Source organism: Paralichthys olivaceus, chromosome 18 (assembly GCF_024713975.1).
Source record: "Paralichthys olivaceus isolate ysfri-2021 chromosome 18, ASM2471397v2, whole genome shotgun sequence".
Classification (NCBI taxonomy): Eukaryota; Metazoa; Chordata; class Actinopteri; order Pleuronectiformes; family Paralichthyidae; genus Paralichthys; species Paralichthys olivaceus.
Window position 1 is genome coordinate 17,458,682 of NC_091110.1, and position 15,330 is coordinate 17,474,011.

The window sequence follows — 15,330 nt, forward strand, 5'->3', positions numbered from 1 at the left end:
CTATTGAAGTTAAGATATGAGTTAACACAGTATTTATCATATTTATCATCTTATTTGAACCTGCTAGCTTTTGTTTTTGCCCTAAAGATGAAACCAGAGGAAAAGTCAGGTGATACAACAGCTTTTTCAACATTTCTAGTTGGCCGGTCATCTTTTAACATTGTGTTTACCTGCTATTGGCTATTTTGTACCAAGAAATTGATTTCAATGGATCTTTGCAATAAAAATATTGAAAATAAATAATAAATAACACTACACAGCATCATTTGTTGGAAGAGATCACACACACACATCTTCTTAAATCGAAAGTCTTACAAACTGCATCAAATAGAATAATCTTTATATCTCTACACAAAAGATCACTATACACTAGTATAGACATAATACTGGCTGACATGGTGTTCACACACTGACACACACTGACGCACACACACACACACACACACACGCCTGGGGAAACAGATCATGTCTTCAACTGAGTCACATGAGTCAAATCAAGTCCTGTCAGGGACAATATGAAGTCAGAAAGTGAATATGAGTTCATAAGAGAGAGAGAGTGTGTGTTTGTGTGGGTGAGGTTGGGAGGTAAGGCAGTACAGTATGTCTATATATATATGGCTTTGTGTGTGTGTGTGTGTGTGTGTGTGTGTGTGGGTAGGAAGCCGTCAAGCCACTTGATGTGTACAGTATGTCTATATATGTGTGTGTGTCACTGTGTTTATAAACCACAGCATCACCCCTGTGCCTCAGCCTCTGACTACATCTTGTGCAGTGCAGACACCAGGGGAGCGAGATCAATGCTGGTGCTTTCACTCAGGCACAAAGAGGAAACAACTCTCTATGGTCCATGAGACTTTCTGCACTAGAACGATTTTACATTTCGGGGAGCCTGGCTCAACCCAACAGCCCAAAGAGTAACAAAAAAAAAAAAAAAAAAAAACGATCCAGGCTTTTGCCGTTAAACATCCCTCAGTGCAGAAGAAAATGAGCTTGGAAACCCTTTTGAAAACAACAGAACCAAGTGATATTGGAAAAGCCAGAAGGAGGAGGTGATATATTAAACTGCCAGGGCCGCATGGCCGCTTGCTCTCTCTCTAGAAAATAAAAAACGTGTGTGTGTGTGTGTGTCTGTGTGTTTCGTTCGCCAGAAACTTGGCTTCAGGGAAGCTCCAGAGTTACTTTAGATGCTTTATAATATGCCCACAACTGCTGCAGGACACTGGAGCAAAGTCTTCTTTGTTTCCACATCACTAAAAATACCTCTCAGGGTTTGGATCGTGTTCATGGTTCATGCTCCTCCATCAGATCTGCATTTAGCAAACTTAAAAATAAAGAATCACAAACTTTAAAAATACATGCACACACAAAATACATACATTTATTTCACCCACCTACAGGTTCAATCTCCAGTTTCTGTTGATTCAAACCATAAACTATAAATAAAAAAACGTGCCATGTCTCCTCCATGTTAGTGGATGCGACGAGGACCAAACTATAAAATCTCAAAGTAAACATTAAATGTCAACTATTCATGTTTACAACATGTAAGTCTGGATATTTTAGCTTAATACCTGTACAGTGGGTGGAGATATAGAAATGTGTCGACCATCTCTTATACGGTTTCTGGTTTGAATAATATCGACCATCGTGTCACTCAAAACAAAAACCCAGAACTTAAAGGTGTCGGACATTTGTTATTCCATTTTTTATTAATTTTATCAATTATTTCTGACTCCAGTGTGACTTTAACTCCAATGTTCACAGTTCAGGACATAACTCTTGTTCCTCTGACAGTAAACAGCACAGAGTGATGGTCCGCAACCACGTCTCTATAATGAATACAATCCAGTGTGACCGCTGACTGCATGCCTGCGTCCACACAATGCTGCAGCCACACAAACACACACACACACACACACACACACACACACACACACACACACACACACACACACACACACACACACACACACACACACACACACACACACACACACACACACACACAGCCTCACTGTTCTAGCCGGGGTGGAAACAAGTTGTACCGGGAAGCCCGACTGTGCCAGCAGGCTCACAAAGTCCCCACTGTGTGTGTGAGTGTGTCAGTGTGTTGGCCTTCTAAAAACACGCTGCTGTCCAGTCACTGATTTCACTTTGGCTTTTAGCGTCATGCACAGCTTGCATCCTTCTCTGCACACGAGGAAACGAAGAACATAGAAGAAACTGGACAAGATTTTTTTTTTTTGATTTAAGCTTCATGTGTTTGTTGCATTGTTTACATTCGATCTGGATGGTTTTGGTTTCACGTTGCAATTTATTAAGCACACTTAAGAGTTCTGGTTTGGATTAAACTTAAAGGTCCAGTGTGTAAGATTTAGCTGAAAAGATTTGTGGGCAGAAATTGAATATATAATAATCCTGGTGATGTTTTGTTTTATTCACCATCTCTGTGGAGGCTGCCATGTTTTTTTTTACTAAACAGCTTTACTGAAGCTAACTCCTTCATGTTTGGAAGGGGAGGGTGAGGTGAGGAGTGTTCAGCTGCAACATGCAACTTCACCACTAGATGTCACTAAATTCTACACACTGAACCTTTAAAAGTCCAGATCAAACAAGGTGGATGTGAAAGCCTCTGTTGGATGTTATATTAATACTGAATAAACTGTAAGTATTTGTCTTATTAAGGGAAAATGACTATTATTACAAATTAACATTTTAGTTCAAACACAATTAACTATTAATACGGACTAGCTGGAAGGTTATTGTGGGAAAACATTCATGCATGAAGTACTGGAGTTTTATAATGACAGAGTCTATATACCTCTGTTGACTATAATCTTTTAAGCCCGACATTAACTAAGTCTTTGAAACTTTCTCATTCTCAGGTTGTGTTTTTGCAGAACTTTCTGACACCTGAGGCGATATAGCAAAAAAATAACTTCTTCTTTTATTTCCTGTGAATCATCTAACAACCCTTCATATTCAGCTCATGACCCACAGGGGGGATGCTGGATCGCAGGCTGGGAAGCAGTGGCTTTAAACATAAAGGAAATATTTATGCGGCACATAAAGAAAAGCCACACAGACACAAATCTCAGCACCGTGTGCTTCAGTGCGGCTCCGGCTCTCTCAGGGTGAAACTGAGGGGATTATTGATTGTTGCCATTTAGGCTGACACAGGCCCAGTCCGGCCATTAGCCTGCTATCCTCTCAGCCCCGACTGCAGTGAAACCACTCCTTCATCACAAAGGCCACTGAGGAGCCTCGCTGAGTGAACGCACCCCCACTATAATGTGAACTGCAGCGAAGTAACGCTTAATTATCTGCGTCTTTACTCCATCTCCGTTACAAGAAGTTCTTCTTCTGCAATTAGCCTGTCTGTTCCCGTCTTTGTCTCTTGTCCTCCTCAGACCTCCCTTGGCGTTCTTTCTCCCATCAAATACCTGACCTCTGTCCCAAAGTGGTTTTGTCTTGGTGTCAAATCCAAGTCCCATGTTTGTCGGTAGGTGTCCTCTCCCTCCCAGAGCCACTCGCTCGTTTCTGTGGCTTGTCAAGCTTGGTGACGTGTGGAGGAAATTATGATTTTAACAAAAGGACAGACATATAATTGTTCTATTTAAAAAGTAAATCAAATCATAATTACAAAAAAAATCATTATCAACTTATTTTCCAATCAATTAATTAAGAGTTTGATCAATCAAATGTCAAATCTTTGTTAAAAATGTCCAAGTTAAGACACGACATGTTTAAATTGAAGACATCTGAGAGAATGTTTGCTTCAGTGATGATTGGTTTTGATTGTATTTCAGAAATGACCTCTGTGGAAGCTCGACTTGTCAATGAAAGATAATCTTTCTGTCCCTCCCCCTCTGTCTGTCTTTCGCTCTTCATCCCTCACCCAATCCCTCCATCTTCCTCTCCCCTTCTCCTCCAGCCTTAGGGGAGCACCCAAAAGCAAACTAATTTTCCTCTCCCCCTGAAGCCTCGTTGCTCTCATAGAGTCTGTCTCCGTCCACCTTCCTCTGCCGCTCATTGTCAATCTTTCACCCTAATCTCCATAATGCGGTCTCTGGCAGGAGCTGCTGGATGTGCTTTGTCCAGGAGTCTGTCTGGCTCTGGGATGACGAGCAGGTAGCTATGGGCCCTCGCTCTACTGGTAATTGCAGCCCAGACAGACGGTACACAGCATGGGGGCCGAGTCGCACACACACACACACACACACACACACATATACTGTACTGTTCCCAGCTCTCACTTTCTGCTGCTGGAAGATTTTGCAGACGGGGATCTAGCAGCAAAAGCTTCAACCTGTTTTAGTGCACTGGAAAACAAAATCGCCCCATTAGTAAAGCTTGATCAATACATTGCAGCGTCTTGGGATTTAACACGTGTACAGTTTGTTCACGGTTCCAGACTCACTTTTCCGCACGGCTGCACCTTTGTTTACTTGTGAACAGGAGTTCCTCTTCCACTGTGTTACAGGCAGTGTTGAAGTTCACCTTTTCATTCCCCTTCATCGAGCGATTACTCTCTTATAACGGCCGAGAAGCGGTGGGAAAGTTTCAAGCTTAAACTGTGTTGACCCGGTAACAAGTTTAGCGCTGCCTGCAATGAGCGAGGGCCACACTGGCTGCGGCGACAACACACACACACACAGCGCAGCTTTCAAATTCGTTCAGAGTGGTACTTTTTCTTCCTCAGTGGCTCAGTCGCTCGCTGCCTGCACCTGCACCCTCATCATCAGTCATGTCTGAGTCGGGACCTCTCGCCCGCTCCGCCGGCTTCCTCCTCTCGCCTCCTTAATTTGTTTTTCTTTAAATAATCAGGTACAGACCGCTTCATCTTTGGAACACGCTAACGGCTAAATGGATTGTTCCGCGGGTTCTGTTGATCAAAGTAAAGGGAGAGGGCAGGTAGGGAGACGGAAGTGAAATAGGATTTTCTGCCACAGTGGCTAACACAGTACCCACAGTACCAGAAACAAATATCCACATGTACTCACACAAATCAAATTGAACTGTAACTTACACACTCTTAAAAACGTAGCTGCAGATTTGACTGTTGCGGCTGAAGTCTGGAACCTTGATGTTCACAGGAAGCTGCAGGAATAAAAGCTTCACTGTGACAATTTCTGGTTTAGATTTCACTTTAAAGTCATTTATTATGTGACCACGTCCTCATAAAGTTAAATATCCTTTACTAAACGCACAACAATCAAAGTGAAAGTTGAGTAACTTGTCAATAACTTGACAAATACATGTACAATGGACAATAAATAAATAAATATATATATATATAATCAATATATACAGTATGTTAGACCTTATTAAACCTATTAATTAAAATCACTGAAATTTAGATTTCCCCCTCCTGCAGCAGGTGTAGCGGACCTTCATTGTCATGGCAACAATACGACCCGCAGGAGCGTGCGAGCAGCAAGCAGAGCAGCCCTTTGTTGTTATGGTTACAATAGTAAATATGAGGGTAAAGGTTGTATTACCACTTTTATGAGTTCCTCCTTTTATTTCTATCGCTTACTCTAAACACACATAAAGTCAATCTATTCTTGATTTGAACATTTTCTCAAAGTATGGGTCGTGTTGCCTCACATATGTGGAAAGTTCTGCCTCTACCTACACATCAGGCGGTCCACCCCTCTGGCCACATAAGGCCTGTGCATCATTACTACCTGCAACGAGGCACCTGCAGGGAAATAAATGAACAGAAGCACTGAGGAGGGCGTCAGTTTAGTGGCGGCTGCAGGGGGGCATTTCTAACACCTGGCAAGTTACCCGACGCCACGCAAAAAGCCTGCTAGCTTTTTATCACCCGTATCGAATTACCATGCACCACGCTGAACGCTACACCCACAGCCGCGGGTAAAAAAAAAAAAACACAATCATCCTAACCAACAGGGATCAGAGGTGAGAAAGGAAAGTGAGAACGTGACAGCTGGTAGGAGGAAGAGCTGCTTGATGAGAGTATGATGGGAGGAAAAGGCGGAGAAAATTAAGTAGTGGTGACCATGGTGACGCAGAGTCTGACAGATGGGAGGAAGAGGAGGAAGAGGAGGGTGGATTATTAAAATCTGAAAAGGTAAGTGGGCTGGAGCATGTGGCTGATATCGGTCTGTCGTCCATATTACACTCAAATGTGTTGCTACAACTTTCTGTGATACGTGCCACAGGTAATGAGAGACCATGTCACCCGTTCAGTCTCATTTCCATTTTACAGCTTCTGGATGGGAGGAATCAGAGCCGCGGATCCAACAGACACTTTATGTGGCAGTGTGTGTGTGTTCTCCTGTTGATGAACTGGACTGTATTAGAGGCAATGACAAATTTAATGAACACAGTACAATGTGCTGCCAATGCTCCAATTGAGCAAAGTGGTTATTTTCACTTCTGCGGTCATGCATATCTGACGGAGTCATTTTCGGTCAGTGTGTGTGATAATCCTGCGTTTATGTGCTCAACTGCACCTGCAGGGCAGACAGGGAAATAAAGGTTATTCAGGGTCTTTGTTTATCAAGATAACAATGTGCAGGTTTTTTGCTCATCTGCAGTTTAAACCCCGTAGAGTGCTTTAGTTGCACGTCTCTGTTTTGATTCCTCGGCTGATGCCTGAGGCGAACATTTGCACTTTTAACCCCAGAGGTGGGAGGTTGGTGTCAGCCTCGCTGCAGCATCTCTGGAGCTGGTAGAGTTTCAGGTGTTTGCTCAAGGACATGTCAGCAAAGTTGACATCTTTGAGTGTAGACTGAAAGCTGAGCTCTGTCACGGTTCGTGCAACTTACATGGTACAAATGTTAAAAAAGAATACCATGTGTAGTAATGTCAGAGGTGCAGAAAGTGAATATCTTGAATTTATATATAATTCTGACCCCAGTAAATAAACCAGTGCTGTGCTTGGACAAAACTAAGAAGAGCTCATACCACCAAGGCCCTACAGTCACCTTAACTTTAATCAAACCACCCGTTTTTCTCATCAAGATCCATAAATTATTATAAGAAAGCGAAAACAAATTCCCGGGTCTGCCCCCTGATTCACCAAAATTTAATGGGATCTTCCTTAACCCATTCCAGATCCTTCCACCACATCTATGGTTATTGCTTGTTTTTCTCGATTAAAGACATGTGCGGTGAAAAAAATAAAAGAAATCAGCCCAGTCAACAGGAATAACCTGACCCGAATAACATTCAAAACTGTTTGTCCCTTTTTCTAACATGCTCAAACCCAAAGAGAAGCAAGTTTTCCAAATATGTTTTCCACCAAAAATATGTGACTTTCTTTCTTTGTTGTTTTTCTAACTGTCCCTGACACGAGCTTCTTCTTCGCGTCACTGTGCAACTAACGCAACAGACACAATGGTTGTGATTCATAATTCCAGCACATTCAGTTGAGAAAAACAAGGTGTTAATCAAACAAAGCAGATATTTCTAGTTTGGCCCCGTCCTGCCAAACTAATAACACAGTCAGTAAACACCAGAGTCCAACTCACTGGTAGAGAACCTTTTCCTTCCTGTGGCGTCTAATACTGCAAATCTGTCTGCTCTTCCTGTTTGATACCAACGTTGACTCAGTGCCGCACCAAAAAACTCTGAAACGCACAATATTCTGATTTAAATCAAAGAGCGGTCTGTGCATGTTTTTTGTGCCAGTGGACCCCCCCACCCCCACCCTCCTTATCCAAAACACAGAGGATTGGTTTTTACGTGACACGCTCTGTCATTTGGTTACTCTCATGATTTAATCAGGGGTTTTGTAAAGCAGCTTATTCTGATGATCCTGCAAAGCTACCTCGATGTTCTGTCCTCCGTGAGCCAAATGTCTCCCAAAAAAATAACGTCGCCGCAGGGCGAGCCGCTGAGCCACTGTTTACAGCAAAACAAAATGAAGGTTAGGGGTAATGATCGTCAGTTTGAGAGCAAGTGGGGTTTTATTACATCATCCGCAGAGTGCACCGAAATGCAAATTCAAATTTGTGCACAATAAGTATATTTTCTGAGCAGAGTGGGTTTGCCTCTCAGCTCCAAATGAGAGTAATCCCAGAGCAATGAAAAAATGATTGAGGACGGGCTCCTTTTTAGGTGATTTTCCTCCTTTTTCATGCCAGTGATTCCTCTGAGAATGTACCTGTCCATCATAGCTGCGCCTGTGGGGCCTCAGAGGGAGGAATCGGGGGAGGAGAAATAATGAGAGCTCACATCGGCTGCGAGGGATCCACAGACTCTGCCTCTGTGGGGGCTTCTCCTCTTTATCCCACCGCTTCAGTCCTGCAGCGCTCCAGAGGTGCCACCCTTTAACACCAGGGACACGCCCTCCAGTGACCGCTGACTGGCATCCAAGAGGCTAGAGAGAGGGTAGTGATCACACCTCAGCGACCTTCTGGGTAATCTGCACCGCACAACAGCGAGTTGAGAAACTTCACAGAGCTCGTGTCAGCTCGTCTGGTATCAGATAGTAACGTAATGGCCACCCAAAACAAAAGAGGCCAATTATTTCCACAACAGGACTCTGTAAACGTTCAGTAAACGATTTTTATATCGCTCATCACTTTTTTTTTCTTCTCGCTTGCTTGTGGTGGATTTAAATGACAGTGTTGTGCAACAGAAGGAAAAACTGTAGCAAGAGCAGAGAAAAAGACAGCGTGTCTATTGATGTGGGAAGATGCTGATTCTTCAGTTTCAACAGAGGAATTCTGTTAGTGCAGCAAACTAAAAGAGAAATAGGGGAGGGGAATAAAAGTGTTTAAGTATTCATGATTTCTGGGTCCGCAATTATGATTTTACACGAGAAAACTGCATCAGACTCTAGTAATTAATCATCACTTATGCAGACGTCAGAAAAACTAAATACAGATCTAATACAAATGCAGTTTTGAGATGATAATATGCTTAATTAGAGTTTTCAAACGAGAGCAGCTGGAGGAAATCCAGATGGCTCAGAGATTTCTCTGAAATGACACATTTCAAGTCATCTGGACCTCGAGCTCTTGCTCATCATCCGTCAAGCAAACCAGGCTTCACTGCGGACTGAAATCAAAAAACGGCTGCAGCCATTAGCCGTCCAAGTCGAGCACCGACCACATCCTCGCTGACCTCCTCTCGGCAACCACCTGTTTCCATGGGTATCACGGTAACGAGCCGCGGGGATAACGAGGAGGTGGGAGTGGAAGGAGACATGGGAGGGGGGTCTAAACACAGGGAGGGGGGGGAGGAAGTTCCCATTTATAATTCATGTCAGGAGAATTATCATCAGCACTGTGGCATTTGGGATGAATTATTGATTGTGTCTCGGAAGCTTTATGTAAAAATTTGCAGTTGTGGGGGGGCGGTGTCCTGATGGACAGGTGAAGCAGTCACCGCTCCTCCTGCTAGATCCAGGTGTGGAGGATGTCGGAGGATGAGCTGAAGTGAAAGAGCCACATCCTTTAATTAAAGATGCAACAATATTTATTTGAACAGTAACAGCAGCTCCACAAGCTTTAAAGTCGAATCTATAACAATGCATCTTATCCATGTTTGTATGTTTAGGATGCAAAACAGAACCAAGGCAATTGATGGGATCCACGTTACGATGATTCCAATCAGGTCTGTCAGCCGTTGGATTTCTAAGTAAAGAAGACTGTGAGTGCCTCACATTATTTCAGAGGGCTCGTATTAGTCCCGAACTTCTTCCAACCGCTGCAGAGGAAGATAACATGAGGAATCCGTGTTCCTCGGGGTCTTGACAGTAAAGGACTGCTGCTGAGGATGTGGTCACTAATGGACGGAGACGCACTGACCTGAGTGTGTGACCCCGGCTGCTTGACCTTTAACCCCCCCCTCCAACACTCACTGCTGCTCTCTCTACAGCCTGAGTCAGACACAACACGAATCAATGTACAGTTTCTATTATTCACCAACTGTAAATATATGAAAGGACCAACATGTAACCTTCCAGAGTGAATGGAAAGTGCAGCCCGTCCATTTCTGTCTTTCAAAAACATCAACAACCTCAGTAGAGAGCATACGTCCACCGAGGCTAAACAGTCTTAAATTCAAGCTGCACCAAATTGCATAAATTCATAGATATCGATCCTCTAAATATATATATTTTTCATCAAGACTCAAGAATAAGTCTCTGAGAAACTAGTGAAAATGTCAAAAAGATCTTGCAAAGATCCGCACAAACATTTAATGGGTTCTTTTTAGCTCAAGTCCATTCAAGATGTCTGGTTCAAGATTTTTTTTGTAATCACACTGATAATCAAACAACAAATGGGTGATAACATAACTTCCTTGGCAGAGGAATAATAATCAAATAGACTTTTTCTACAGGATGCAAATAATAATAATAATTATTTTATAGCACTTTTCTTCACAATGTTACAAAGTACATTAAAACAAGTGAGATCAAATTAATGTAAATGGCGATGTGAATCCATTTGACTCTTTTAAGTGTAGCTGTTGTTCCAGAGCAAACTGTTTCTGTGAATAGTTAATGCAGCATGCATGAGCACCTTTCCCAAAATGTTAACCAAGTGTACACAACAAAACAAGCCTGAGGCGTAGCCGGCAGACGCCTCCCTGACCCCTTTAATTAATCACAAATGGACTTATCTGTCAAAATATGTGCATACGTGTCTGCAAAATCCCACTAAACCTCTTAAATCGTCCTCTATAAAATGTTAAGTACCACTTACATGCCATAAAATGGTTTTTCATTGTAAAACAATGTATGGCACGCTGTCGCAAAACAAGCCACAAGCCTGTAAATACCTCGGAAACCAACAAAAGACAGCAGAGAGATCTGCGCTTTAATGTACTTTGCATGTTTGAGAATGTTCACATAGTGAGAACAAATGAGCTCAGGGTCAGACTGAGCTCTCGGGGCTGAGGTTAAATACAACCTTGGTAAACAGCGATCAGGCTGGCGGCCGACTGCGGCTGAGGCACGTTCCAGATGTGAGCAGCACTGGGCGTGGATGCTGAGCGACGTTAGCTATTTTTTGCTACGGAGAGCAGAAGGAAAATGCAACGAGCAGGATTTTCAGTAAACGCAGGATTTCAGAGCGGCACAGAGGGCAATCAAACACTTGCCGTCACACCGTCCTGACGCAATGATGGCTCGTGCGCCGCTGGCTCATTCTTATCACAACATACTCGCACCAGGAGTGGGTGTGAGATGAATGAGTGGGGAGAGGAGGACAGTGAGGAAGGGGAGAGATAGATGAGGGGAGTGAGGAGGACCTGAAAACGAAGCAGTTGGCACAGATTAAATCGTGTGTGTTTTGTTTCCTCCACATTAGTAAGCTCCATCTGTTTCAAGGTGTGTTTTCAGTATTAGACATTACAATAATCTGATGGCAGGTTGGGATGCAGAGCACATTTCTGAACACATATATATATATAATGCATTTTGCTGTAAAGTGGAACAGTTCAGAGAAACACATGTTCAAATCATCACTGTGAGTTTCCTGGTAAATGCACCTGAACCGTCGCTGTTGCACATAAACAAAGAGATCACACCAACGGGCGGATTTCCATTTAAATGCAGCACACAAACAAAAACCCATTCACTACACTATCAAGTCGATGAGCATCACTTGAACGGCTCCGACACTTCACGAGTCAGTCGGTCGTGACACCGGCGCAGTTTAGAAGAGGCAGAAAAAGATGCCAGCAGCAGTGTCTGCATCACAAACAAATGTGGCCATTCAACGACGAGCAAATCCGGCGGTTAACGTATCAGGGAGCTTCCTTCCTCCGCCGTCGACGAAAAATCACCAAACTGTTGATAGATGGTTAACAGGTGCGGGCTAATTATGCTAATCGCGGCAACAGCCAAATAAACTGATTGCCGTGTTCATTTAAATGACAGCAATGTTCCTTCGGTGGCTAATTAAAACAGGTCGGGAGACAGGAAACGAGGCGGTTGGGTGCGGATGGAGGGAGGTGTTTAAATAGAAGCGTTCTCTGGGGTCTACTGTAATAAGCTGTATTTCATTGGTTTAATGATGTCATAATGAATTTCTAATGATGGGGGATGGGTTAGGGTGCAAGGAAGAGGAGTGTGGTGATGTGTGCATGGGACCGCATAGAGCGGAACAGTTACCCCCCCTCTCGTGATTAGAGAACACAACAAGGGAGCAGTAGCTCGCGCTGTATGTGGCAAAGGGTGTTCCTGCTTGAAATGAGTTGAGTAATGAAAATAAAAATCAGTAGAGGACATCGGGCAGGATATCTGCTCCATCTGTTTTAATACCAGCCCCACTGGATGGAGGGGAGGTTTTCAAGGGGCAATTACTTTTTTTTTGTTTTTTGTTACAGCATTGGGCCCAGTCCCCCCCCCCCAGTCTCTGTTCGCCTGCGACCCAGGAAATGGCATCATTAGAGGCAGAGAGGGGAGATGAACTCTTGGGCCAGTGGAAGCCATTGTTGATGCATGGGCTGATTAATGTTGATAGAGGCGGATGCTGTCAACATCCTCCGTCTTCCCTCATTTCTACATGCCCCTGTTTTGATTCCACTCAATCAGATGAGATGGGGGTTTATATCGACATTTTTGGTTCTATTTTTGCAAACATCACATTTGTTTTCAAAAGGAGTTCCGCCAGGTACACGATTAGAGATCTTCTTTTTCATCCATGAGGGAATTTCTTTTCCTTCTCTGTTTTTATTCCCCTTTGCCTCTCCTGCTACAGACAATGCTAACACTAGGACGGTTGGGCAATACATCAATACGGTATCATTAGGCTGCAGTAGAAGTGTTACGTTCAGCTATCAGGCTACAGAAATAAAACAAGGAAAGAATACAAATGGGTTATTGAAGTAAAGAGAGATCACAGAACATATTTGATCTGGGAATGGTTTGGATTTCTAAAGCTGGATAAACAGCAGAGCGATATCCATTACAAGATTTGCAAAAAAGGAACATTACTATCCCAGGAAACAGAAAGTAAAAGTCTGCACTACCGAATTCACAGTGCAAGCACCCAAGCTCACAGAAAGAGCCTCTTGTGGTATCGTTAGTTCGAATCCCAGCAGCAGTCGGCTGTGTCTTTTTCAGACACTGCTGGATATGATAAGAGTTCAAAACAAGGAGCAGGGGCACAGTGAGTGCAACTTCATATTTTATAGTGAAAAGGATGATGCCAGTTGCCACTATGAAAAAAAACAACTGATTTCAGAAGCTCATGAAAGTGATTCTTTCTTCACTAACGGTACTAAATGTATATATGATCTCTTACTTAATTCTTAAATCCTCTAAACCAACGCTGGGATATAACTGTCCGTCTCCAGACAGTTTGGTATTCCAGTCAAACACCAGAGTAAGCAGTTTGTGATGCACTCAAGCAAAAACTGTCAGCGGATGCGTCTTTGGAGGGACGGACTGCACAAGTTGCATCCAGCATCGCCTGCAGCCACAACTGCACCACCTTCCAAACAGATTCACTCGTACGGCCGACGTCTCAGGCAGGTTTCAGAAAACGCTCCAAGAAGTGAAACGAAATTTGACGAGTTAAAAGTTGTATCGGTAGATTTGTGTCAGCAGTTGTTTATATTTTATAGCGACTTGTTCGGCCTGTATGTAGCAGATACTCTATGTGCTGTGTGGCGTTTAAAAGGCCCTCGGTTTGAGAAGATGCATTCAACGTTTGCGAAGGCTCCGAAGCTGCTTCACGTTTTTACACTTTTCTTTGTGTAATTTAGTGACAAAAGGATGAATGATACCGTACAATGATACATACTGCATGCGTGACAGAGGTTAGAATCCCCATTGTTTGCAAGCGGATGTGCTCACAAAGAAACTTTTGTGTCGTGGTAACAAAAGAGCGCATTAATCGACGAGCTGCAAAAGTATAAAAGCCAAAGGAAGTAACTGGAGGAATGCACGACCCTCTTTCATGTTTCGTTTATGAGGCATTCTCGCTATTTAAATGTATGTCACATTAGTGGGGATCTACTCAATTCAATATATTATAATGTGATGTTTGGCCTTAATGGAAAATCAATGGCGGGACAAGCCCTCCACCACGGAGACCATACAAAAGCAATTTCCAAATTGACATACGGAGGGTCTCTGTGATTGATTCAGACTGCTGTTGGATTTTAATACCGTCCGCCGTGAGCTCATTGACTCTCAGAGACGGTCTTGCGGTTTATCTACAAACTGCCAAATGGGCCCTCGTCTTTTTTTTTTTTTTTTTTCACCCTCCCCCTCTTCTTCACTCTCTCTCTCTCTCTCTCTCTCTCTTGTCTTTTCTTTCTCCATCTTTCCCTCGGCTCCCTCCTCTCTGGCCCAACGTGCAGAGAGCGGATCCGTTGAATTAAATCGGATACTTTGGATAAATGGGAAGATGAGTTTTACGCAAACACATCCGCTTCGCCATCGATCGCCGCGAGATGCGATGCAGTTCATTCATATCTCTGCAGAGTAATCCCCCCCCCACACAATACTGCAAACATAGTACACAAACACACAATACTGCAGAGATACTGTATTAACATTCCCACTGCGCCAATCCTGACACAATGGCATCAGCTGTCATCATCAATTCAATGACATCATACTGTCCCAGCTGCTGGAATTAACAGCCGACAAGAACTGTGCTGACCCCCCCCCCCCCCCTGTCTGTAAGCACACACACAGGCACGCACATGCACGTGCACACAACACGCTGCAGTCAGACGCATTAGAAAATGGAAGGAAACAATTCACTCTCCAAAGCTGAGGCCAGCGGGGTAATGCCAATCATGGATTACCAGTCAATCCCTTCCCCCGTCTCTATCAAGCACGTGGGTCCCTCTCCAGGAGCGCTCAGCCACAAGAAAAGAAAAGACACCATAAACCAGTCGCCTGTTCTCCTCTGTTGTGCAGCTAACTGGTATTGTTGCTGTAATTTTTTTTCACAAGCTGTAAACAACATAGTTTAATGACATAGAATCACTGATATATACAACCACAAACCTTCAGTTAAAACAACTTTCGTTCATCCATCCATCCAGTTTCCACCAGATATCCAGGTCTGAGTCACAGAGGCTGCAGAGCCCAGATGTGCCACATCCTCTAGCAGCTCCTGGGGGATCCCGAGGCATTTCCAAACCAGGTGGGATACATAATCCCCCCCTGAATTTTCTGGCTCTACTGTTAAGTCCCTGTCCAACATGCCCAGAATTTGTACAAAGGGAGTCCTTTCAATGCAAAAGAGTGTGACTTCTAGTACTACTCTCCTCCTTCCTGTTGTCCAAATTCCAAGAGCTCCGACCCGGCACACGGCTGACCTTCTGGCCACAACTCGGGGCAGTAAATAGAACCTCTCAGATTCCTCAGAGGTGGTCTCA

General features: G+C 43.6%; 1 protein-coding gene across 12 annotated transcripts in view; it reads right to left on the reverse strand.

Annotated features, from left to right (window-relative positions):
* The window catches only part of vav2 (vav 2 guanine nucleotide exchange factor), a 160,125-nt gene that overhangs the window by 97,972 nt on the left and 46,823 nt on the right, over window positions 1-15,330 (reverse strand). The gene's annotated exons all lie outside the window — the stretch shown is intronic.